Source organism: Tupaia chinensis, unplaced genomic scaffold (genome assembly GCF_000334495.1).
Source record: "Tupaia chinensis unplaced genomic scaffold, TupChi_1.0 Scaffold144702_1, whole genome shotgun sequence".
Classification (NCBI taxonomy): Eukaryota; Metazoa; Chordata; class Mammalia; order Scandentia; family Tupaiidae; genus Tupaia; species Tupaia belangeri.
The window spans coordinates 3,140,240-3,164,288 of NW_006204563.1; the positions used below are offsets into that span (position 1 = coordinate 3,140,240).

The 24,049-nt window shown below is 38.4% G+C and overlaps 1 protein-coding gene across 1 annotated transcript in view; it reads left to right on the top strand.

Annotated features, from left to right (window-relative positions):
- EPS8 (EGFR pathway substrate 8, signaling adaptor) overlaps window positions 1–24,049 on the top strand; it is a 209,188-nt gene that overhangs the window by 57,574 nt on the left and 127,565 nt on the right. The window contains exon 2 of the mRNA XM_006167330.2: window positions 2,419–2,488. The gene's annotated coding sequence lies outside the window, so the exon portion shown is untranslated. The remainder of the gene's footprint in view (window positions 1–2,418; window positions 2,489–24,049) is intronic.

The following is a 24,049-nucleotide window of genomic DNA, read 5'->3' on the forward strand; positions in this document are numbered from 1 at the left end:
CTGAGTTTTCTCTTGTTATTATAACCTACCAATACCTTTCTACTTTTGTTTCTTTCTGCTATGTCTAACACCTGTAACTTCCTAAATTCACATTCAATGCTTCTAACCTGCTGTGGATTGATTTGATTACTGACTTCATTAGAACTTAACAAAAAAATAATAAAATGAAAGATCTAAGCCAGAGGACCAGCAGTTAACGTAGTGGCTACATCTCTGGACCCCCATGTGGTCGACCGCGGTTCAAGTCCCAGACCTGGTGGCTTAAACTCATGCTGGGCACATGTACGTGCATGCCCAAGGTCCCGAGAGGAGAATGGAGGAGAAGGGATTGCAGTGTGGCCATCCCCCTGGTGGGTGATTTCTCACTTTCTGTCTCTCTGTCTCTCTCTTGTCTTTCTGGCAAGCATGTGCCCTAGAGCAAAATCCTCTCCAAAGGAAAAAAATAAAAAAAGGTCTAAGCCAAGCTTGAGGGCATCTTCTGTGAGTAAAATGCAAAGGTTTAGCACATAGGTTATGTGACAGCTATTGAGCAAGCCATATAACTTCTAAATTTACTTTATGACATTACGGAGGCTGTCATGTATGTGTTGCCTCCAGGCAAGTAAGATTTTCATTACATTAGTATTTGTGCAGAAGAGTGAAGTGCCGAGTTGGGCTTTAGATTCAGGTCTTCCCTACTCCAAAGTCCATTTTCTTTGTTGCTTGACTCATATGACAAAGGAGTTTACACTGTTAATTATTATACTTCTTCAACATGATCATTTTTGGTTCAAAAAAAGGAAATGTCTGTTCTTTTCTTATTATTGGTATTTTTCTTCATTCTAGTTTTTTTTGTTTGTTTGTTTGTTTATTTTTTTGAAGAGATTTTCACTGTAGGGCGCGTGCGCTCGCCAGACAGACAGAGAGAGACATAGAGACAGAAAGCGAGAAATCACCCCCCAGGGGGGATGGTCACGCCGCAATCCCTTCTCCTCCATTCTCCTCTCGGGATCTTGGGCACGCACGCACACGCGCCCGGCGTGAGTTTTAAGCCACCGGGTCCGGGACATGAACCACGGTCAACTACGTGGGAGTCCAGCGACATAGCCAATACGCTAACTGCTGGTTCCCCTTCATTCTAGTTTTTAAAAATTTTTCTCACTTAATGGATTCTTTAAGCACCTAAAGGATAGGGGCATATTCAAAATATATTTTACAACTTTGAAATTATACATTATTGGTCATATTCAGTAATGTGTATTTTAAAAAATGTCTGCAATTTATTTTTATTTTTATTTCTATTTTTTAATTAGCCAGAGGGGTATGTACACTTGACAGAGAGACAGGGTGGGGAGAGGGAGAAAACATCCTCCATCCTCTGTTGGGGCATGGTCATGCCACAGTCCCTTCTCTTCCATTTTTCCTTTGGGGTATGCATGTAAAGACACTTGGCATGTCTTTCAAGCTGCTGAGATTAGGATTTGAATTGTACAGTTGGACATGTGGGATCAGATCCCTTAACCACCAGGCTATGAGACTGGCCCCCAAAGTGTTTATAATTTAAGTAATCTTATTACTATCTTTATAGACTTTGAGCTGAATATACATGTCCAACTAAATGTAGGACTTAAGTGGGGACACCAGGTGGCATGGTGGTTAAGGGAGCTAGATCCCCACATGGCTGACCATGTTTCAAGTCCAGGACCTGGTGGCTTGCTTTCTTGCTTTTCCTTTCTTTCTATCTCTGTCTCTGTCTGGTCCAATTAAAAAAATAATAATAGCAAATGAAATTAATTAAATAAATAAATATCAAAAAAATGTAGGACTTAAGTGAATATATGTCTTTTACTTCTAGTTTATAAAATGCTAGAAAATATTTAGAAAGATGCAGAGTAAAATGTCTTGAAGCATTCAGGGTTATATGTTTAAATTTAAGATTTAAATTGTACTTAGTGCTTTGCAGAGTTATTGTGAGAATTAAATCAGATTAACATGTGATGTGCCTGTCAGACTGTTTGATCTCGTGAGCTCTTTGCACTTTATCTTTTGGATCCATATAATTTATTTATATATTTTTGCTACAGGGTGTGTGTGCTCACCAAAGAGAGACAGACTGAGAGAGAAAGAGGGAAAGTGAGAAATCACCTCATGGGGGGATGGCCATACCATAGTCCTTTCTCCTCCATTCTTCTCTCAGGATTTTGGGCATGCACACACATGAACCTGGCATGATTCTTAAGTCACTGGGTCTAGGACTCAAACTGTACACCGTAATCTCCATGCCAACTGCTGGCCTGATCCATGTAATTTTGAATATAGATAAAAGGACAGAACAGAAAGTATAAGAGAATGCAGTGTATTTACTGCTGAAGCAATTGTGATTTGTGCATTATACTTTGAAATAAAAATTTGAGTTTTACAACTTATTTTTCTTTGCAGGGAACTCGAAGATAGACCTCATTGGACTGAAGTGGAAACATAAGAATTAGGGCTTACTTTCATTTTTGAGGTGAGTCTATGTTCAGAAAAATTAGTATATTTAAGGCTTTCTGCTTTCCTTGGGAAGTTGTCATTTGCATGTACTCAGGGACACATTGCAGAGGATGTATTATCCATAAGTTGCTGTTGGTGTGGAGTGGTGGTGAGAGCTGCACACGAAGAGTGTGGTGCTCCTATCCACACTTGGTTTTGCTACAGACGCCTGAAGGTGTTGTAACCCTGGTTCATTGACATCTTGATGTCAGTTTGCCTATGAAATGGCTATGGGCCCTGCTCACCTCCCTGGTTATATGTTGTGAGAAGAAATGTAGATCATAGATATGAAAACCTTATAAGAAAAATGTAAGGTAGATGTGTTGATATTGTCAACTGTCACAATGAATGAATGGGGAATGAACAGTTCCAGGCTGAGAATCTTAAGTGTGAAAGTTAGGAATGTTATTGTAGTATAAGGCTGGAACAGTTGTAAGATGGGGCTGTCTTACATGTTGTGTGTGAATAAATTGGCAAACACAAAGGAGAAGAAGAAGAAGAAACAATAGCAGAGGAAAGAAAATCAAACCAAACCATATATATGGTCTTGAAAGCATTTTTTTTTCATTGCTATAGAGTACATGCACTTACTAGAGAGAGAGAGAGAGAGAGAGAGAGAGAGAGAGAGAGAGAAAGAAAGCATCCTCCAGGGAAGAACCTATGCTATTATCTCTTCTCCATTATCCTTTTTAAATTTGGGGCATGTATACACATATACCTGGCATGTTTTTCAAACTACTGGGTCCAAGACTTGAACGTTGCTGTCACCCATGTGGGATATAGCCATTTTCACTACCATGCCGCTGGCCGACTCACGATTGGTGTTTTTAAACTATGCATTACACACTAGAAAATAATCGAAATTCTTACTGTATAGGTTATTAAAAATGGATTTTCCATTAAAAATTTGCTTACATAATAATCAGTGCTTTTATACTTTTTGCTGTGGAGAAAAACTTAGTTTCCAATTTTTTTTCCTTCCTTGAATTTTAGCCACTTACCTGAATGCCTTGATGTGTGTGGTATGATGCCTAGTAAAACTGAATGACTGTTTCTTCTATCTTTATCAGTTTACTTGTTTGGTTTTCTTTTAAACTTCCCTTATTTCTGTCATTATCCTTCTTCCATACGTTATCCTTCAATCACACGTGGTCTTACCTGTTTGGGTTTAGATTTTTTCACAAATCATCTTGTTCTTGATCTTCTGAAAGTTAGACCCACTGTTCGTAAAGCTGTCAGGAATGTGGTACTGTACTGTATTTCTTCCCAGTTACTGTTTTGGGGGAGAAATACTGGTCAATGGTAGTAAAATTATCCTGGCATACTCCATAATTTAGGCAGTACCTGATTCTAGCGTGGTGGTCATTAGCCTGGAGCTTGATGGTTCAGCCATCTTTTGTCTGATGTTGCAGCTGGTATCTCTGTTCTAGTTATGTTTTTCTCACACAATTTACTAGTTCAGTTCCTTGCTTAGTGACTGAGGGGGTTGTGTTCAAGGCCTTTGACAATGATTCGCAGCGTGTCCTTTGATCTTCAGAGCAAGCGCCACAGTTTCAATTCTCTTGTGGCCACTTTAACCTCTAAGAATTATTGCTTGGCTGAATCATCAGGCAAGTACTTTTGTGTTCTCTTTATACTATTGTAAGTCATTTTCTTTTGTATCTTTAAAGAATATTTGTTTCTTACTTTGTGAGCAATTGGCTTATTTAGTTCCAATGTTTCTTTGGCTTTCCAAAAAAGTAATTGGCCAGTCCAAAGAAATGTAGTTGTAGGGGACATCTACCAATTACTTTTTTAAAAAGTTTATTTGATTGTTTTCTTTTTTTTTTTTTTTTCCCATGAGAAAGAGAGACTGAGAGAAAGAGAGAGAGAGGCACCTACATGAGTGTCCTCATGCTGCAGTCCACCCCCAGTCCCAGCTGGCCCAGGTCGTGGGTGTGTGTGCCCTCCTGGTGTATTCAGGGACCTTTCCCATGTGGGTCCAGTTGTGTTACCACTGCACCCCCACTCAGCCCAGTTGCTCTTTTCTTTTAGAGGTTTTTGCTTTATGGTGCATGCGCTCACTGGAGAGAGGGAGAGACAGAGACAGTGAGAAGGAAAGTGAAAAAACCCTCCCTTGGGAGGATGGCCATGCCACAGTCCCTTCTCCCCCATTCTTCTCCTGAGATTTTGGGCATGCACACACATGTGCCTGGTGTGAGTTTCAAGCCACCAGGTGTGGGACTCGAACCAAGGTTGGCCTTGTGGAAGTCCAGCGATGTAACTGGTACACCATCTGCTACCTCCCAGTTGCTGTTTTTATTATGTAGTGAATGTAGGATGTAACCAAAAGGCCTGGATTTATTGTCTTTTAACTCTAATTTGGGACACATATCCTCTATAAAACTCAATATTCATAACTGTAAAGTGGGTTTTATGTTACCTGTGTTACAGTATGGTTAGGCTGAAATGAGATGGCCTCTTGAAAGTACTTAGTACTAAGTGTTCGGCTAGCTATTATTGCTGATTTTGCCTCCTCCCCGTGACTGTTGTCATCAGCATGAGTGTGTGGAAAATCCTGAGGGGAGTCCTGCATAGGTGGGCACGAGTGGAATGTGGTGTCGATAAAGGTCTCCTGTTATGGCAGATCCCCTTGAGAAACTGGGAATATCGGCAGGTTCCTTGATACACCATTTGTCTTTGTTATAACAGTAAAGCCCAAGCCTAGAGAGATGTTAGCATTTCTGACAGTTTATCACAGACTTACGGAAATAGGTCATTGGTCACTACTGAGTGATGTTTCTGGGAATGGTATAAGAATTTAGTGAAATATACAGGATAATTTGTGTATTAGAAAGACTTATCTCCTCTCAGGAATGGACAGTTACTTAAACTTTAAAAAATTAAAAAAAAATTTTTTTTCATGCAGACCCACCCTTGGCAGGGTCCTGCCATGCTACGATCCTCCCCCTGGCCCTCCAGGCAGTCTAGATTATAGGTACCCATGGGCATGCCCTGTGTATCCAGGTTGACCCAACATCCAAACCCCGGGCCTTCCCTATGGCGCAGCATGATGCAGTGTACCCTACTACCCATGCCACGTATTTAAACTATTAGCCTTTGCCAAAAGAAAAAAAAAAGAAAGTAACCAATTTAAAAGAAACAATCTTTTTATTTTTTTGAATGGGTAAGATGAAAACATTCCCACCATGAAATCAGATTTGTAAATAGACATGGAAGGTGATGAATCATTGGGTTTCCTTTTGCCCATACCCAAGCACACATGCACATTTGATCTCCTGTCTTTCATTTTAGCGTACGAGCGTGCCAGCTGGAGGGGTTAGATAACACACTGAATGGCTTCTTGCTGCCAGTTTGGGGAATGATTGAAATGACCGTCTTTTACAGGAAAACTACATGAAATATTTTCCTGCAAGAATGCTAGAAAAAATATTTTCTATTCAGAAAATATTCTAGCTCTTTGAATCTTTAGCATGAAGTTCACGTGACGTGAAAAAACCCTGAGTCAGTGGAACAGTTTTAATGGCATAAAACTTATTTTAAAGTTTCATGTTCTGAATTTAACTCTTCAAAATATGTTGAAAAGTTTCTAAGATTTTCAGACATTTACAAGATTATAAGGATTCTTTTAGGGGATTTGGTTAAGCCACCCAAAACCCTCCATACCGGTTTCCCAGAACATTTTGATTATATCCCAAAAGGATGAATTTCCATGGCATATAAAGGTATGCCTTTAAGGGAACCAGCAGTTAGCGTAATGGCTCTGTCGCTGGACTCCCACATAGTCGACCGCGGTTCGCGTCCCAGACCCGGTGGCTTAGAACTCACGCTGGGCGCATGTGCGTGTGTGCCCAAGATCCCGGGAGGAGAATGGAGGAGAAGGGATTGCGGCATGACCACCCCCCCTGGGGGGTGATTTCTCGCTTTCTGTCTCTCTGTCTCTCTCTGTCTGTCTGGCGAGCGCACGCGCCCTATAGTGAAATGGAACAGTTTTAATGGCATAAAACTTATTTTAAAGTTTCATGTTCTGAATTTAACTCTTCAAAATATGTTGAAAAGTTTCTAAGATTTTCAGACATTTACAAGATTATAAGGATTCTTTTAGGGGATTTGGTTAAGCCACCCAAAACCCTCCATACCGGTTTCCCAGAACATTTTGATTATATCCCAAAAGGATGAATTTCCATGGCATATAAAGGTATGCCTTTAAGGGAACCAGCAGTTAGCGTAATGGCTCTGTCGCTGGACTCCCACATAGTCGACCGCGGTTCGCGTCCCAGACCCGGTGGCTTAGAACTCACGCTGGGCGCATGTGCGTGTGTGCCCAAGATCCCGGGAGGAGAATGGAGGAGAAGGGATTGCGGCATGACCACCCCCCCTGGGGGTTGCTTTCTCGCTTTCTGTCTCTCTGTCTCTCTCTGTCTGTCTGGCGAGCGCACGCGCCCTATAGTGAAAAAAAAACCTCTCAAAAAAAAAAAAAACTATGATATATATCATTGACTGAACATTTTTGTCTAAGATGCACTTGAAATGAGTACAAAGAATATTTTAAATTTCATATTGAAGCCTGTCATTTGTGAATCCATTTTTAACGTAAGATTCATCATCTTGTAGCTCTTTTGTGCTATTGAAGATTTTATGTAGATAAGTGAGGTCTTGTAGTTTATCTTCATGTTTCTAGTTATATGAGAAGTACAGTTTTTTTGAGGGGGGTATAAAGGAAAAGAGGGGCTGATAATAACTTGAGAACCTGGTTATTATGGGGAATATGCTCTGGGACGAATAAACATTAAGTATTGATGAGCAGCAGAGACCAGCTGATACTGATGTAACTTTATGGTATTCCTGGCTGTCCTGTTCATAATTCTCTCTAGTAACATAAGGAGCAAATGCAGAGAAGATGGAGTAGCATTGATATTATGTTGGAGTAAAGAGAAGATTCCTATACTCAAAGAGTTTATAATTTTATTTACAAATAGAGTTATCAACCTTAAATCTCTTTAGTTTTTAAGCTGCTTATAGACACAAATAATCTAGTTCCAGTGTATTTTACTAAATCTTTATCTTGAAAATTGTCTCCAAGCACCTAGATAGATACAGATTCCAAAATATTAGTTAAATTAAACTGGTAGTATGTAATCAAGACTAAAAGGAGTGACCAGAGTTGACGTAATGGCTATGTCACTGGACTCCCATGTAGTCAACTGCAGTTCGAGTCCTGGACCTGGTGGCTTAAGTTCACGCTGGGAGCGTGTGTGTGTGTGTGTGTGCCTGCCCAGGATCCCGAGAGGAGAATGGGGGAGAAGGGATTGCAGCATGGCCATCCCCCCTGGGGGATGATTTCTTGCTTTCTATCTCTCTGTCTCTCTCTGTCTCTCTGGCAAGCGCATGTGCCCTATAGCAAATACCTCTCCCAAATATATATATATATATATATATATATATATATATATATATATATATATACACATACATACATAGTAAGTTGAAAATGCATTTAGTGCACTTAACCTACCAAATGTCATAGCATGACCTAACTGAAATGTGTTCCGAACACTTACATTAAGCTACAGTTGGGCCAATTAATCTAACACAGAATGTATTTTATAAAAAATTTGTGTTTCTCATGTAACTTACTGAATACAGTACTGAAAATGAAAACCAGTGGTTGTATAGATACTCGAAGTATGATTTATGCATATTATCTTTGCAAAGTTGAAGATTAAAAGTTGAGACATTTGTAAGTTGGGGTTCTTCTGCATATGAATGATGTGGTTCAGATCTCAAAAAAGAAAGAAATCTTTGTACATCAGAAATTATTTTAGGGTTTTAATGAAAGGAAGAAAATTTGAGCTAAGTCAGAGGGAGGAAGAGAGGAAGGAATGGAAAGATTTGGGATAGAAGAAGGAGAGATTATTTTAGTTCGAGAAACCTCTTGAGCTAAAATACAGAGTTAGGGATTGGTAATAGAGAGGATTCTGGGTGGTGATGGATTTTGGAAGTTAGGTAGGTGAACCTACGTGCAGTGTCGTGATATCCACTGGGGAGCCACTTTAGGTTCTTGACTCCTGGGAGTATATTGTGAGTCCTTAAATTGAAATAACTTTTTTAAAAAGATTAATCTAAAAGTATTATACAGGAGATATGGGGGGGATGGTAAAACTTGAGGTTTAATCATTAAATAAAGCATTAAATGACGGTACTATAGATATCAAGATAAACCATACTGTTGGTTATAAAATGTACATTAAGAAGCTTTAAAAGAATGACATACAAAATAAATTCTGTGAATACAGCACAGTCAGACTATTAGGTTATTGGAAAAGGCATGACATATTTTTCTATGCAGAAATGCGTCATGACTTTTCTGATCACCCAGTAAATATCGGTAACAGAAAGATAACAGGTAAATCTCCAAACATTCAAAAGTAAGCAACACCTTTCTAAAAATTCCATAGGATAAAGAACTCTCAAATAGAAATAAAAAGTACACTGATCTGAAGGAACATGAAGATAGAATATACTAAAATTTGTAGACACAATTAAAGCAGTAATGGGGGGAAAAAAAACCCAACAACTCTGTAACAGAAATTCTGAATGCCTTATGATTTTTGATGCCTTGGTGGACTGAATAGAGCTGAGGAAATGATCAGTGAACTTGGAGATAGGTCAGTAGGAAGTACATAAACTGAAAAGAAAAGAGAAAGAAGTGTGGAAAAAATAGAACAGAAAGTTACAAAAGGCATAACATATGCATAATTGGAATAACTTAAAGAGAAGAAAGAGAGGAAGGATCAAAAGAAATACTTGAAGTAATCAAGCCTGAGAATTTTCTAAAATCAATGACTGACATCAAACCACAATTCAGGAAGCTCCAATTCAATGATAGTCACCAAGTTCGGGACTTGCTGGTAGTCCAAAATGTACAGATAAACATTTCTTATTCAAACTGTAAAACTTCAAGGACAGAGAGAAAACATTAAAAGAAACTAGAGCCGGAAAAAACTTTCACCTTACATTTAGAACAATGAAAATAAAAATTTTCTTGGACATTGCTTCAGAAACTATGTAAACAAAAGAGAGAGAATAAAATACTCTAAAATTGTTGGGGAAGACTCCTAAAAACACACATATTCAATATTGAATTTTATGTCTCGTAGAATTACCCTTAAAAATGGAGGATTGGGCTAGCAGGTGGTGTGGTGATTAAGGTGCTGGAGTCCCATGTGGCTGACCATGGTTTGAGTCCCAGACCTGGCCACTTGCTTTCTCACTTTCCCTCTCTCTCTCTGTTCATATTAAATAATAATAATAATAATAATAAGTGAATAATTATAAAAATATGGCAGATAGTAGTTTCTTAGACAACACAACTGTAAGTTTATTAACCGTATATTATTTTGTAATACATGTTAAAAGAAATATGATTTGCAAATTTTTTTGGTAGCTTATCTTATTTTCTTTTTTTAAAAACTATTTTCTATAGAATTATTTTATTTAACTTTATTTATTTATTTATTTTTATTTGACTAGAGAGAGAGAGAGTGAGCGGGCAAGCGAGAGGGAGAGGGAGAGAGAAAGTGAGAAAGCAAGCTGCTTGGTCTGGGACTTGAACTGCGGTTGGCCATGTGGGAGTCCAGCACCATTGGCCACCATGCCACTTGCCGGGCCCCCTTGTCTTATTTTCTTAATTGTATCTTTTTGCACATTTTTCTTGGCTTGACTATTTTGGTACCAAAGCTTGATATAAAAATGTCAACCTTTCAATACCTCTGTAATGAATATTTTTAGGTCTTGCATTGCCATGCAAAAGATATATCCTCTTCTCAATAGATATAGTGTATTGTTAGGAGTAATGTCTGATCTGTTAGATTTGGTTAGTAACTTAGTACCCAGGAGAATGTTCCTGATTATTTCTGCTATGTTTGTGTAAAATCCTCCAAGTTTCTTTCTCATGAGCAACAGGTTATTTTTGCATCCATCAGGACCCATTAGTAACTAAAAGAGCCACTGCTAAAGTTTCTTTAACTCACGTCTCTTTGATTGTTATTAGTTTGACATAGGACATAGCATGAGTTACATACACGCACACACCTCTGGGTAACCCCCTGATTTGAAAATGAATCTATGTATTGGCTTCTGTGTCTGTTTTGAGAGTTATTGCCATTGTGATCAATAGTCTTAGTTTTTATGTTTGGCATTATTTTTCTGGGTTACTATATATATATATATATATATATATATATATATACAATTTTTTTACTGCTGGTTGGCCACACTTTGGGCAAAAGTTAAATTTCCATGACTAAAAACCAAGTGGGTAGAATGTAAAACTAGTAATTTAGTACCATTAGGTGTATCAGTGCTTTTAATCTGTTGTTAATTTCTTTTTGGTGCTAACTGGCAGGAGCTTACTCATTTCACAGGGTTTTAAATCTTAACATCGTAATCATACCTGATAGGAATTATCATTATTTGTTGAAGCATTATGGGGGAAGGAGAAAAAAATAAGACAAAAACATCTCGATAAAGGAAACTACACTTACTTATTCTTTATTTTAATGAGTCAACATTCTGATTCACTTTACTGTATTTACATAAGCTATAACAATGAGTCAGTCATCCTAAAGTTAAAGTTAAACCTATTGGTATCTACAAACACTAAAAGAAATATTAAAGTGTTTCATGTAAGTTTTAAAATATAACACAAGAGGGGGACCAACAGTTAGCATAATGGCTATGTCGCTGGACTCCCATGTAGTCAACTGCAGTTCGCGTCCCGGACCCGGTGGCTTAAACTCACGCCGGGCGTGTGTGCGTTGTGCCCAAGATTCCGAGAGGAGAATGAAGGAGAAGGCATTGTGGCGTGGCCATCCCCCCTGGGAGGTGATTTCTCGTTGTCTCTCTGTCTCTCTCTGTCTGTCTGGCGAGTGCACGCACCCTATAGCAAAAATCTCTTCATATATATATATAACACAAGAAAGAGGAGGGATGAACAGAAATAAATGAATTTGGTATAAGAAAATGAGTTGTTGATTGGCGATATATACCATCTGCTAAATGGTCAAACCGGAAATAGTTTCCTTACTTGATTGAGGTCATTGCTCCAAATCCAGTCATGTAAAGTCCTAGACATAGAGGTCGGTGTTAAATCAACCAGGGAAATAATCGGAAACCCATGTGCCATAGGTTTCATGATAAATTCAACACTAAACTATAGTTACTTATGTATAACTAAGATTTAACTAAATCAATTAAGATTTCATGAGTGGAATGATGATTTAAGAGAGCTCGTGAATTTAAACCCTGAAAAAAAAAAAAAGAAAAATCACTTACTGACTCATAGTCATTCTTATTTGTCTAGCAATTTTCATCAGAGTTGTTACATTTCAGTTTCAGTTGCACAATGTTTAAATTACTCTAGTTCTGGTTATGATATGTCTCTTTTCACTTATAACTCCCAGTAATAAAAATGGTTTTTCACTTAATTGGTCTGAATTAGAGATTTTTTTCCTCTCCCTTCTTCTGTTTGATTAACGAAACTGGATGAATCACTTCTGCTACAGATTGTCCCATCAAAATCTGCCTTGTTGGGACCAGCAGTTAGTGTAATGGCTATGTTGCTGGACTCCCTTGTAGTCGACCACGGTTCAAGTCCTGGACTCAGTGACTTAAACTCATGCCTGGCGTGTGTGCGTGCGTGCCCAAGATCCTGAGAGGAGAATGGAGGAGAAGGGATTGCGGCATGACCATTCCCCCCCGGGGGATGATTTCTAGCTTTCTGTCTCTCTGTCTCTCTTTCTTTCTGGTGAGCACACGCACCCTATAGCAAAAACCTCTAAAAAAAAAAAAAAAATGTGCCTTGTTTTGCTGTGTCATCATTTCGAGGAGTGTTCCCATTATCACTGATGTCCCTGGCAGAAGCGCGTTCTGTCTGGTATCGTGTGTGTCTATATATGTGTGTGTCATTATTTGCTGTCACCACATACACATCAGGCTTTTGACAAAACCTGGCCCTTCTCTCTTGACTATTTCCTTTTCCTTTATTTGAAACAGGTTGGGGGAAGGTCTTCTTGACACACGTCCTGCCTTGGTGATCCCCTGCACCAGCCTTCCAGTCGCCAGGGTCACAAGTGTGTGCCACCGTGGCTGAACCCTTCTCTACAGCATTTCATAAACCACCCGACATGTACAACTTCTGTCCCACTTCTTCAGCTTGGGCTTTGGCCCATATTTGAACTCTACTGAGTGAGCCATATATTCTCTGAGGTTTTGTTTTTTAAGGTTTTTTTTTTCTCTGCCAACCACAGGGATTGAATTTTCATATCCCTCAGATGACTGTGACATTCTCAGCTTTTCCCCCAAATCCTAGCACTCTGTCTTCCTTGACAGTGTGATTATCCCTCTTGTTTCATGCTGTTTTTTCTGCTTCCACTCTTTGTTTCTCAGCATGTCTTTCATATGAAAGAAGCACCTGGTTCTTCTTGCATTATCAGCTCTTTAATTTATGTTGTGAAATAATCCTCAGACACCAGCTTCCCTCAAAGCCTTCGCAGCTTTTCTGGAGGAGAAATGGCCATTCGTTTCCTGCACCCTTCCCGTTTATTCTGTTTAGGACTGACTCTTCACTAGCCATTATACTGATGTCTTCTGTTCTTTTCCTTATATTTACACGTAATTTTATCAGGTTCGTGTGTTGTTTAGTGTTTCTGTTGTCCGGTATCAATGCATACATGTGCTACTTGTATGCCTTTAATATGCGTGTCTGTGTCTATAGTGCAGGTTAGCTTACAGGGCAGTCCTACAGCTTATTATGAGACAGGCAGTCTATGATGTGAGACAAAGTTAAGACTTACATTTAATAAATGTGTAATAAATACTTGTTTATTGACTGACCTTGTGAGTTTAAAAGAATCATATATTTTCCTCATTTCTAATTTCTTCCTCCTCTATCTGCTCTTCGGTGGTGATGAATCCAGGCTGTCAGTTACAGTCTTTACAGGTGCGATGCCCAAGGTCAGTACAGCATAGTCAATGCATCACCATACGACTAAGAGTCATTGTATGACCCCATATTATATTTTTTGATAACAAAAGTATGAAAATTAAGAAGAATAATGTGGGTTTGTGGTTAAAGAAATGCAGATCTCACATGGCCAACCATGGTTTGAATCCTGGCCTGGTGGCTTAGAAAACACGGTAGGCATATATGCATGCATGCCCTGGATCCTCACAGGATAGAGCAACGGAAGAGAAGGCATTGCAACACGACCACGCCCCTTTGGGGGCCCTTTCTCCTCTCCCTCTCTCCCTGGCAAGCACACACTTCCTCTGCAAGTTGATGACAATATAAAAGAATAACGTGAGTGAAAGTGCTGTGTGAACTATAAAATGTGTATACATACATACACACACTCATGGTTTTTTTTTTAGAGAGGCTTTTGCTATAGGATGTGTGCGCTCGCCTAACAGATAGAGACAGAGAGACAGAAAGCGAGAAATCATCCCACAGAGGGGATGGCCATGCTGCAATCCCTTCTCCTCTATTCTCCTCTCGGGATCTTGGGTACACATGCACATGTGCCCGGCGTGAGTTTTAAGCCACTGAGTTTGGGACACGAACCGTGGTCGACTACACGGGAGTCCAGCGACATAGCCATTACGCTAATTGCTTGTCCCCATACACACATGGTTTTTGTGGAGATCTTTGAGAATCATTTGAGATAATGCAAATTTGGTGGTAGGAGATAAAGTATGTTGGTGCTGAAATTCCTGGCAGTCTCTGTAGGAGAGCAGGAACTGGGCTGGGTATGTAGCAGGTACGTATTAGATCTCCCAGCTTATCCTGATTTATTGGCATAGGGCCGTGGACTAGTGCTAGCCTGATGCAATGCAGAATAGCATTTTTTTAATGTTCCCTAACAAGATATCTAGGAATGAGTGATCTGTGGATGTTACATCTATTTCATTGTCACATGAATCAAAGTGACAGAAAGTGAACGGGAGACACATTATTTTCATGCATTGTATGCTGTTTTAATTTTATGGAGAAAAGAACTTGAAGATTGATAGGTTTTAAAAAATAAAGCAATATCCATACTTGCAGATACTGAGATGTCTATAAACAGACACCCTTACACAACGGAGCAATGCCGAGAGAATTCGTAGGAGTTTTGCATATGTATGTCTTCTAAAAGATCCCCATTAAAATCTATGTAAATCCATGCAAAGTGGCTATTTAATATGTTCTTATTATACCATAGTAGCCAAATTTTAGAATAGAATAATAGTTCATTTGAATTAATTTCCTTTTTCTTTCTGAATCTAAGTCTTATATTTATCTAAGGTTGAAGTCAAATACAGGAGACTTATTGGTGGTATTTAAAACATACCATATATGTAAAATGCATAGTTTATCCTGGGAGTCTGAGTTGTGGACTGAATATTCACATCAAATTTTGAACGTTCATAACCTTTAGGACTGGCTGACTCATTGGTAATATTTTGAATTCATGTTAAGAAACCATAGAAATGTTGTAGGTCAATGAAAACTAGAATTCTCAAAATCAGTATGAAATAAGTAACAATAGGTGTCTTTATATAAATGAAGTGATATGTTATTACTAGTATGGTAGATTCATGATTTGGCTTAAATTAAGCACATCTGAAGTAAACAGCTCATAAGTTTTAAACTGCACACATTCTGATTGGCATGATAAAACCTTACACAGTCCCACTCCATTCCACGGACAGATGAATCCTCCCTTTGGCATATCTACTCTGTAAATGCTGTTTGCCCAGTCACTTACTCACTTCAATTATCACTACTAGTGTTCAAGTAACTTATTTTACCTAACAGTTGCCCAAAGGGCAAGAATAGTGAGTGATACTGGCAAATAGAATATGCCTTACAGAATTGATTAAGTGCTTCCTTTAAGTGAAAAGCTGAAAGTTCTCCACTTAATAAGGAAAGAAAAGATCCATAGTGAGAACTAATCTTCTCTTTGTGAAGTTATGAGGAAGGAAAATGAAATTTGTTCTAGGTTTGCTGTTGTACTTCAGACTGCAAAGGTTATGGACTTAGTGCGTGATCAGTGCTTACTTAGGATGGAATAGGTATTAGTGGGTAGAGGACATGAATAGAAACACGTTCCTATTGAATGGGGTGCTACCAGTAGTTTCAGACTTTCACTGGGGGCCTGGGGGATGCATTTCTCAAGGATAAGGTGGAACTATTGTATAGTTAACCTGTTGATTATTTTAAAACTTAATCTTGGGTCCAGCTGCAGTGGTGCAAGTTCTGCTGCCACTGCTTGAGGCTGTGACATCGTACGAGGCTTGCGTTCAACCCAGGATCGACCTAAATAAGCAGGTATGGTGGTGAGCACCTATAACCCTGACTAATTAGACGACTGGGGCAGGAGGATTGCCACATGGTGAGACCTTGTAAAAAGTACTTATCTCTCCAACTCCAATACCAGAATAGTTGGAGGCTTCACCACCTCACTTTCAGCATTGGAGAAATTATCTAGGTAGAAAATCAACAACAAAAAATGGGACTTAAACTACACCATAGATAAACTAACAGAAATTTATAGAATGTTCCATCTAACAACTACAGAATATACATTTTCTTTCTTTCTTTCTTCCTTTTTAATTGCTAGAGGGTGTATATACTCACAAGAGTTGAGGTAGTGAAAGAAACCACCCTTGTAATCCGATGGGATGTGGTCATACTACAATTTTCTTGCCTCCATTTCCCCTTCTTGTCAAGATTTTAGGTATGCATGCACATATTCCTCAGATTGTTTTCAAGATGCCAGGACCAGGATTCAAATCATGTGGTTGGCTATGTGTGGTATGTAGCTCTCTTAGCCACTAGGCTCTGGGGGCCAGCCCATCCACATTCCTCTTCTCCTTCTTCTTCTTCTTTTTTTTAAAGAATTATTTTATTTAACTTTATTTATTTATTTTAATTTGACCAAGAGGACAAAGAGAGAGAGGGAGAGAAAGTGAGCGAGAAAGCAAGCTGCCAGGTCCAGGACTGGAACTGCGGTTGGCCCATACACATTCTTCTTATCAACATCTAGATCATTATCCAGGATAGACAATATGCTAAGCTACAAAACAAATCTCAAACTATGTTGAAAAGTGGAAATAATCTGTAATCTTTGCTGATCACAATGAAATAAAACTAGAAATTATTAACAAGAGGAACATTGCAAAATATATAAATGCATGAAAAGTAAATAATATATTCCTGAATGACTACTGGATTAAAGAAGAAATAAAAATAGCAATATAAAAATTTCTGAAAAATAAATAAAAATGAAAACACAACATACAAAAACCTATGTGACATAGTAAAAGTAATTCTAAGAGGGAAGTTTATAACAATAAGTGCTTTCAGTAAAATAATGATAATAAATATTCAAATGAGCAATTTAATGATACATCTCAAGGGACTAGATAAACAAGAACAAACTAAACTCAAAATTAGCAGAAGGAAAATAAACTATTTAAATCAGAAAAGAAAGCACAAAGTTGAGACCAAAAAACAAACAGAAAACAAAAACAAAAAAATCAATGAACCAAAAAGCTGAGTTTTTTAAAAAGATAAACAAAATGGGGGCCAGCAGGTGGCATGGTGGTTAAGGTGCTAGACCCTAACATGGCAGACTGTGGTTCAAGTCTCAGATCAGGCAGCTTGGAAATCCTGCCAGGTGCATGTGTATGCATACCCAGAATTCTGAGAGGAGGGATTGAGGCATGGCCATTCTCTCTAGCGAATGATTTTTCACTTTCTCACTCTCTGTCTCTGTCTCTCTTCAGCAAGCTCACCTGCCCTATGGCAACCCCCTCCCCCTGCCCCCCACACACAAGAAAATTGACAACCAGTAGCTTGAGTAAGAAAAAAGAAAGGAGGCTTGAATAAAGTTGGAAATGAGAAAGAAGACTTTGCAAATGATGCAACAGAAATATAAAAGCTAATTAGAGGAACCAGCAGATGATGTAATGGTTATGTTGCTGGACTCCCACATAATTGACCGCAGTTTGAGTCCTGGACCCTGCAGCTTGAAACACATGCCAGGCATGTGTGCGTGCATGGCCAGAATCCCAAGAGGAGAATGGAGAAGAAGGGATTGTGACATGGCCATCCCCGTGGAGGTGGGAGTGAGTTCTCACTTTTTGTCTCTCTGTCTCTCTGTCGAGTGCATGTGCCCTATAACAAAAACAAGCAAACAAACAAACAAAAAAGATAATTAGAGACTATTATGAACAACTATTATGCCAGCAAATTGAAAAATCTAGATGAAATGGGTAAACTCCTCAACACATATAACCTACCAAGACTAAACTAGGAAGAAATAGAAAACCTGAATAAACCAATAATAACCAGAGAGACTGAATAAGTAATAAAATATCTCTCAATGAAAAAAAGCCCAGGACCAGATAGATATTTTCAGTGTTGAATTCTATGAAACCTTTAAAGAAGATTAATACCAGTGTTCCTCAAATTAGTCCACAATATTGCAGTAGAAGGAAACCTTCCAAATTCATTCTATGAGGCTAGCATTACCCTGATATCAAAACCAGATTTAAACAAAACAAACAAAACATAACAGAAAAAGAAAACCACAGACCAATTTCTCTGATGAACATAGATGTAAAGACCCTAAACAAAATACTAGCAAATTAACGCTGACAGCATATCATGAAGATTATACAGCATGACCAAGTGGGATTATCCCAGAGATGCAAGAATGTTTTAATATATGGGAACCAGCAGTTAGCGTAATGGCTATGTCGCTGGACTCCCACATGGTCGATCGTGGTTTGCGTCCTGGACCTGGTGGCTTAAAACTCACGCCAGGCACGTGTGCGTGCGTGCCCAAGATCCCGAGAGGAGAATGGAGGAGAAGGGATTGCGGCATGACCATCCCCCTTGGGGGGTGATTTCTCGCTTTCTGTCTCTCTGTCTCTGTCTGTCTGTCTGGCAAGCGCACGCACCCTACAGTGAAAATCTCTCAAAAAAAAAAAAAAAGAATGTTTCAATATATACAAGTGGATAAATGTAATAAACCATATCAATAAAATGCAAGACAAAAAGAAAACTATGTGATCATCTCTATCCATGTGGAAAAAGCATTGACAAAACAACATCCTCTATGATAAAAGTGCTTAACAAATTAGGTATAAAAGAAATATACCTCAACCTAATAAAGTCTACGTATGACAAACTCATAGTTGTTAATGTTATACCAAATTGGGAAAAGCTGAAAACTTTACTTTTTAAAAATAAATTTTATTGTGTATATTTGAGCTTTATAAAATATTATGATACAGAGATAAATATAGCTACATATGGATTAGCATCTGTACCATCTCACATTATTGTTTCATTTGTGTGGAGTAGCTAAAGTCTGTTTCACAAAAACTGCTCCCTATTTCTTAATCAAAACACCAATCAAATTTTTCACAGGATTAAAAAAATAATCTTTAGTGTACAAAATCATTAAAGACCCTAAATAGCCAAAGCAATGGTGAGCTAAATGAATGGCACCAGAGGCATCATACTACTGGACTTCAAAATTTATTGTAAGGCAATAGTAACAAAAAAAGATTGTCGTCTTGGCAAAAGAACAGACACACAGATCAATGTATAGAGCACAGGGTTTATATATATATATGTGTGTGTGTGTGTATAGTATATAGTATATATGTAATTTGTTCTCTTCCTTTGGTCTGTGTGTCTGTTCTTTTGTGTCTGTTCTTTTGTGTATATATACACACACATAGATAGATAGATAGATAGCTAGATAGATAGATACACACACATACAGCCACTTGATTTTCAACAAAGACACTGAGAACATCTATTGGGGGAAAAGACAGGCTCTTCAGTAAGTGGTACTGGGAAAACTAGGCATCCGTAAGTGAAGAATGGAGCTAGACTTGTGAATCTTACCATGTACAAAAATAAACTTCAAGTGAATTAAACACTTCAGCATAAAACCTGAAGCTTTCTTTTAGTAGAAAATAGGGTAAATGCTTTAGAACATTGGTATTGGCAAGGAGTTCATGAAAAACTCTCAAAGCACAGGCAACAAAAAGCAAAAATAGATAAACAGAGTAATATCAAACCAAAAAGCTTATGCAGCAAAGGAAACAATCAACAGAGTGAAGACGGAACCGACAGAATGGGAGGAAATGTTTGCACATTTCCTCTTTCTCTCTTTTCTTCCCTCTTTCTTTTCTTCTTTTCCTTCCTTTCCTACTTTCTTCGTTCTTTTTCTTTTCTTTTTTTTTTTTTCCCTCTTTGTGTCTTTCTTTTTAAATGTGCTACAGGGCAAACAAGGGATTAATAACCAAGTATAGGAGGAATTCAGACAGCTCAATAGTTTTTTTTTTTTAAACAAAACAAAAAAACCCCAAAACACATAGTTAAAAAAATGGGCAAATTACCAGAATAAACAACTCTCAAAAGAAAACATACAATGGCCACCAAACATGAAATAATGCTCAGAATCACTGATCATTAAGGAAATGCAGATGAGAACCACAATGGGATACAACTTCACCCCAGTTAGAATGATTGTTGTCAAAAAGACAAAAAGTAACAAACACTGGTGAGGATGCAGAGAAAGAGGCATTCTTTTACATGTTTGATGGGAATGTAAATTAGTATAGCTTTACGGAAAACTGTGTAGTTTCCTCAAAAAACCCAAAGTAGAACTACCTTATAATCCAATATATACCCACTACCAGGCATATACACAAAGGAAAGTAAATTGGTGTGTTCAGAGATACCTGTACCTCACTGTTTATCGCAGCACTGTTAAGAATAGCCAAGATATGGACGTAACCTGTGTAATTCAACTGAAAAACATAAAGAAGACGTGGTACATATATATAGCGGAATGCTATTCCACTATTAACAAGCATGAAGTCCTGTCATTTGTAGTTAAATGGGTGATCCTGGGGGACATCATGTTAAGTGAAATAATCCAGGCACAGAAAGAGAAATGCCATGTGTTTTCGCTTATATGTGGAAACTGGAAAAAAAAAAATAAAGGCTTCATATAAGTAGAGGGATCAAGAATAGTGGTTACAGGCTGGCAAAGATAAGGAGGAAGGGATTAGAGGGATGTTGATTAATGGAAATAAAATTGCAGCTAGGTAGAAGGAACAATGTCTAGTATTGTAAAATGCAGTGGGAAGAATATAGATGGCAACAACTTGCTCTCTATCATATCTCAAAATAACAAAAAGGAGCATTTCGGATGTTCCCCGCAGAAATCATGACAAGTGGTCGAGGTGAGGAGTGTGATAATTATCCTGAACGACCCATTACATTGTATTCTTGTCTATTGAATCACATCATACCCTCACAAATATGTATGGTTATTATATTAATAAAATTTATTTAAAAATACCTATCTCTTCTTTTCCTATGCATGTATTTATTTAATAATGTTATATATGACACAAAATACAGGTAATATTTATATTAATAGCTCACAGGCACAAACTAATGATGAACTTTAATTTTACAAAAGATTGTGTGGGACCAGCAGTTAGCATAATGGCTGTGTCGCTGAACTCCCATGTAGTTGATCACGGTTCGTGTCCCGGACCCAGTGGCTTAAAACTCACGCTGGGCGCGTGTGTGTGTGTGTGTGTGTGTGTGTGTGTGTGTGTGCCCAGGAGCCTGAGAGGAATGTGAAGGAGAAGGGATTGCGGCGTGGCCATCCCCCCTGGGGCGTGATTTCTCGCTTTCTGTCTCTCTGGTGAGCACTATTGCAAAAACCCCCTCAAAAAAAAAAAAAAAAAAGATTGTGAACATTTTGCACACTCGTCAGTCCTTTCTTTTAGGCAAGGTACCCTTTTGATGACAAATAAATGAAAGATACACACAAGAGTGAACTATTTCTCGACAACACAGAAAAAGTTTTGACTTGTTTTCCTCTGGCAAGTATACATTCATCATTTATAATTTTCAAACACTATTGCACTTCAACTTTCGTAATTTGATAAAGCATTCGTGAAACAATGTGCAGACTAGTTTAACAGACTACTTTTAAGCAGACGTGACTGTTCTAAGTTATTTTTTTCTCTCTCACTTCAACTACCACCCATTTTCTACCAACCAGAGTGACAGAGACAGAAAGAGAGGGAGAATTTCTCTATCCTGTCAGGAGGGTGGGCGCTAGTCACACGGGCCTGGTGTGTTTTCAAGCTGTGGGAGCTGGGAGGGTGAGATGATGTGAACTGTGGTTGGCCATGTCGGATCTGGCTACCCTACACAGTGTTTAACCACTGCGCTATGGGGCTGGCCCTATTCTGTGCTCTTTACGAGCATGATTTTATTCAATCTCTACCAATAAGTCACTGTTATGTTCATTTCATAAAGAAGTAAAAGACTTAGTGAGTAACATGGCCAGAGTCATACAATAGCCCAACATCAGAGGACCAGCAGTTGGAGTAATGGCTAAGTCACTGGACTCCCATGTAGATGACCATAGTTCAAGTCCTGGACCTGGTGGCTTAAACTCATGCTAGGCGTGTGTGTGTGCGTGCCCAAGATCCTGAGAGGAGAATGGAGGAGAAGGGATTGCAGCGTGGTCATTCCCTCCCCACCCCCAGCCCCTCCGCCCCCGGGTGATTTCTCACTTTCTGTCTTTCTGTCTCTCTCTGTCTTTCTGGCAAGCGCATGCACCCTATAGCAAAAACCTCTCCAAAAAGAAAAATAAATAAAATGCATAACATCGGGCCAGCCTCATAGCGCAGTTTAGAAACTGCCATCTCTGGCAGTCTAGTATCAGCCTAGCACGGTGGCTCTCCGCTTGCAATCATGTTGATGTACTGCCGTAATGCCTTCCCTTTGTATGACTAGAACTTCTTCCTGCCACTGTCATAGCTTGTCTGATTTAAGCCCCTTCTGTCACTTCTATTGATAGCATGTAAGCTTCAAGGATCATTTGATGTGCAAATTTAATTGCAGTTTTTATTTTCAAAGGATGACATAAGTTGTATCATTCTAACAACTCTTTACACAGCTTATTCTAAAGTGGTACTCTGAAAACAGGCATTTCATTCTGTTTACTATAATGCTTCCTGATGTAATTTTTAAAAGCTGCTTGCTCAGTATTAAATTGTTAAAGCATGTGTATGATGATTCTTGTGGGTTTTCAGGAGGTACAGCGTTTGAAATGAAACTCAGGCATCTCCCCTGACTTTGAGATAAGAGGATACCTCATCGGCATTCACAATTGCTTTTCTCTATTTGCTGATTTACTCCTTTTCTTCTCCCTTACTCCCTTTCTAGGGCTCATAGCACATGTTTAAGGTAGGAGGGGCTGATGTCATTGTCTAGCTAATGTGATAATTTCTTGTTTTATAGAATTACGGTAAAATACTCTAGGGAGGATTGATATTTCTATATTAAAGGCCTCTCTTCTCTTTTTCCTTCCTTTGTCCTTTTTTTTTTTTTTTACCACATTTTTTAATTTCATGAAAAACAGTTTTAGTTTTAATAGATCAAAATGAAAAAAATGTTAAGAGAAATTTGCTTGAAACTGAAAGCCAGGAAAAAGGTTAGGATTCAGCTCTAGTAGTAGGTTGATGCACCTATCAGCAGTTCAAAGGAAGATCACATCCTTAAATATAGAAATCAAAGCATGGAAGAAAATCAGTAATGTTTTAGTCTAAAGTTAAAAAATTCTATTTCACTAGTTCAGACTCGTGTCATTAACATTTCTTCTATTGAATTTGCAGTGTTACTGTAAATCCTGTATATCCATTTATGTCCTGGAAGTTAACATTTATATCCTGGAAGTTGACATTCAACATCATTATTGATATTTCTGAACTTGTCCCTACTATTAAGTTGGCCCTTTTCTCGGTCATTTCTTGTTCTCTTATTTCTGTCTGCCTTCAGTTTTCCTGGGATAGCACTCCCTTCAGCACTCTTTGAAGAGCTGGTCTGATGTTGATAAATTCTTTCAGGTTTTATTTATCTGAGAATGTTTTGAGATTTTCTTGCCGGATATAGTATTCTTGGTTGAAATTATTTCTCACTTAAGATTTTGAATATATTTCCTCATTCTTTCCTTGCTTACACTGTTTCCAACGAGAGGTCCGATGTTATCCTAATGGGATATCCTTTGAAAGTAACTTGACGGTTCTCTCTTACCAATTTTAATATCTGGTCTCTGTCTGTGGTTTTGGTCAGTCTGGCTATGATGTGCCTTGAGGAAAATCTTCTTGGGTTGAATCTGTGTGGGGTCCTTTGTATTTCTGGGGTCTGGATATTTGAGTGCCTCTCTGGATTTGAGTATTTTTCTTCCAGGATTTCATGGAACAGATTATCAATGCCTTTATTAGTTTCTTCACCTTCTGGGATACCAATGATCCAAGCGTCTGTGCATTTAATGGTATCTAGCATTACTTGCATATTATTTTCATTTTGGGGTGTTATTTTCTCAGTATTTTTGGTGAATTTTTCTAGATCAGAGGGTCTATCTTTGACACCTAT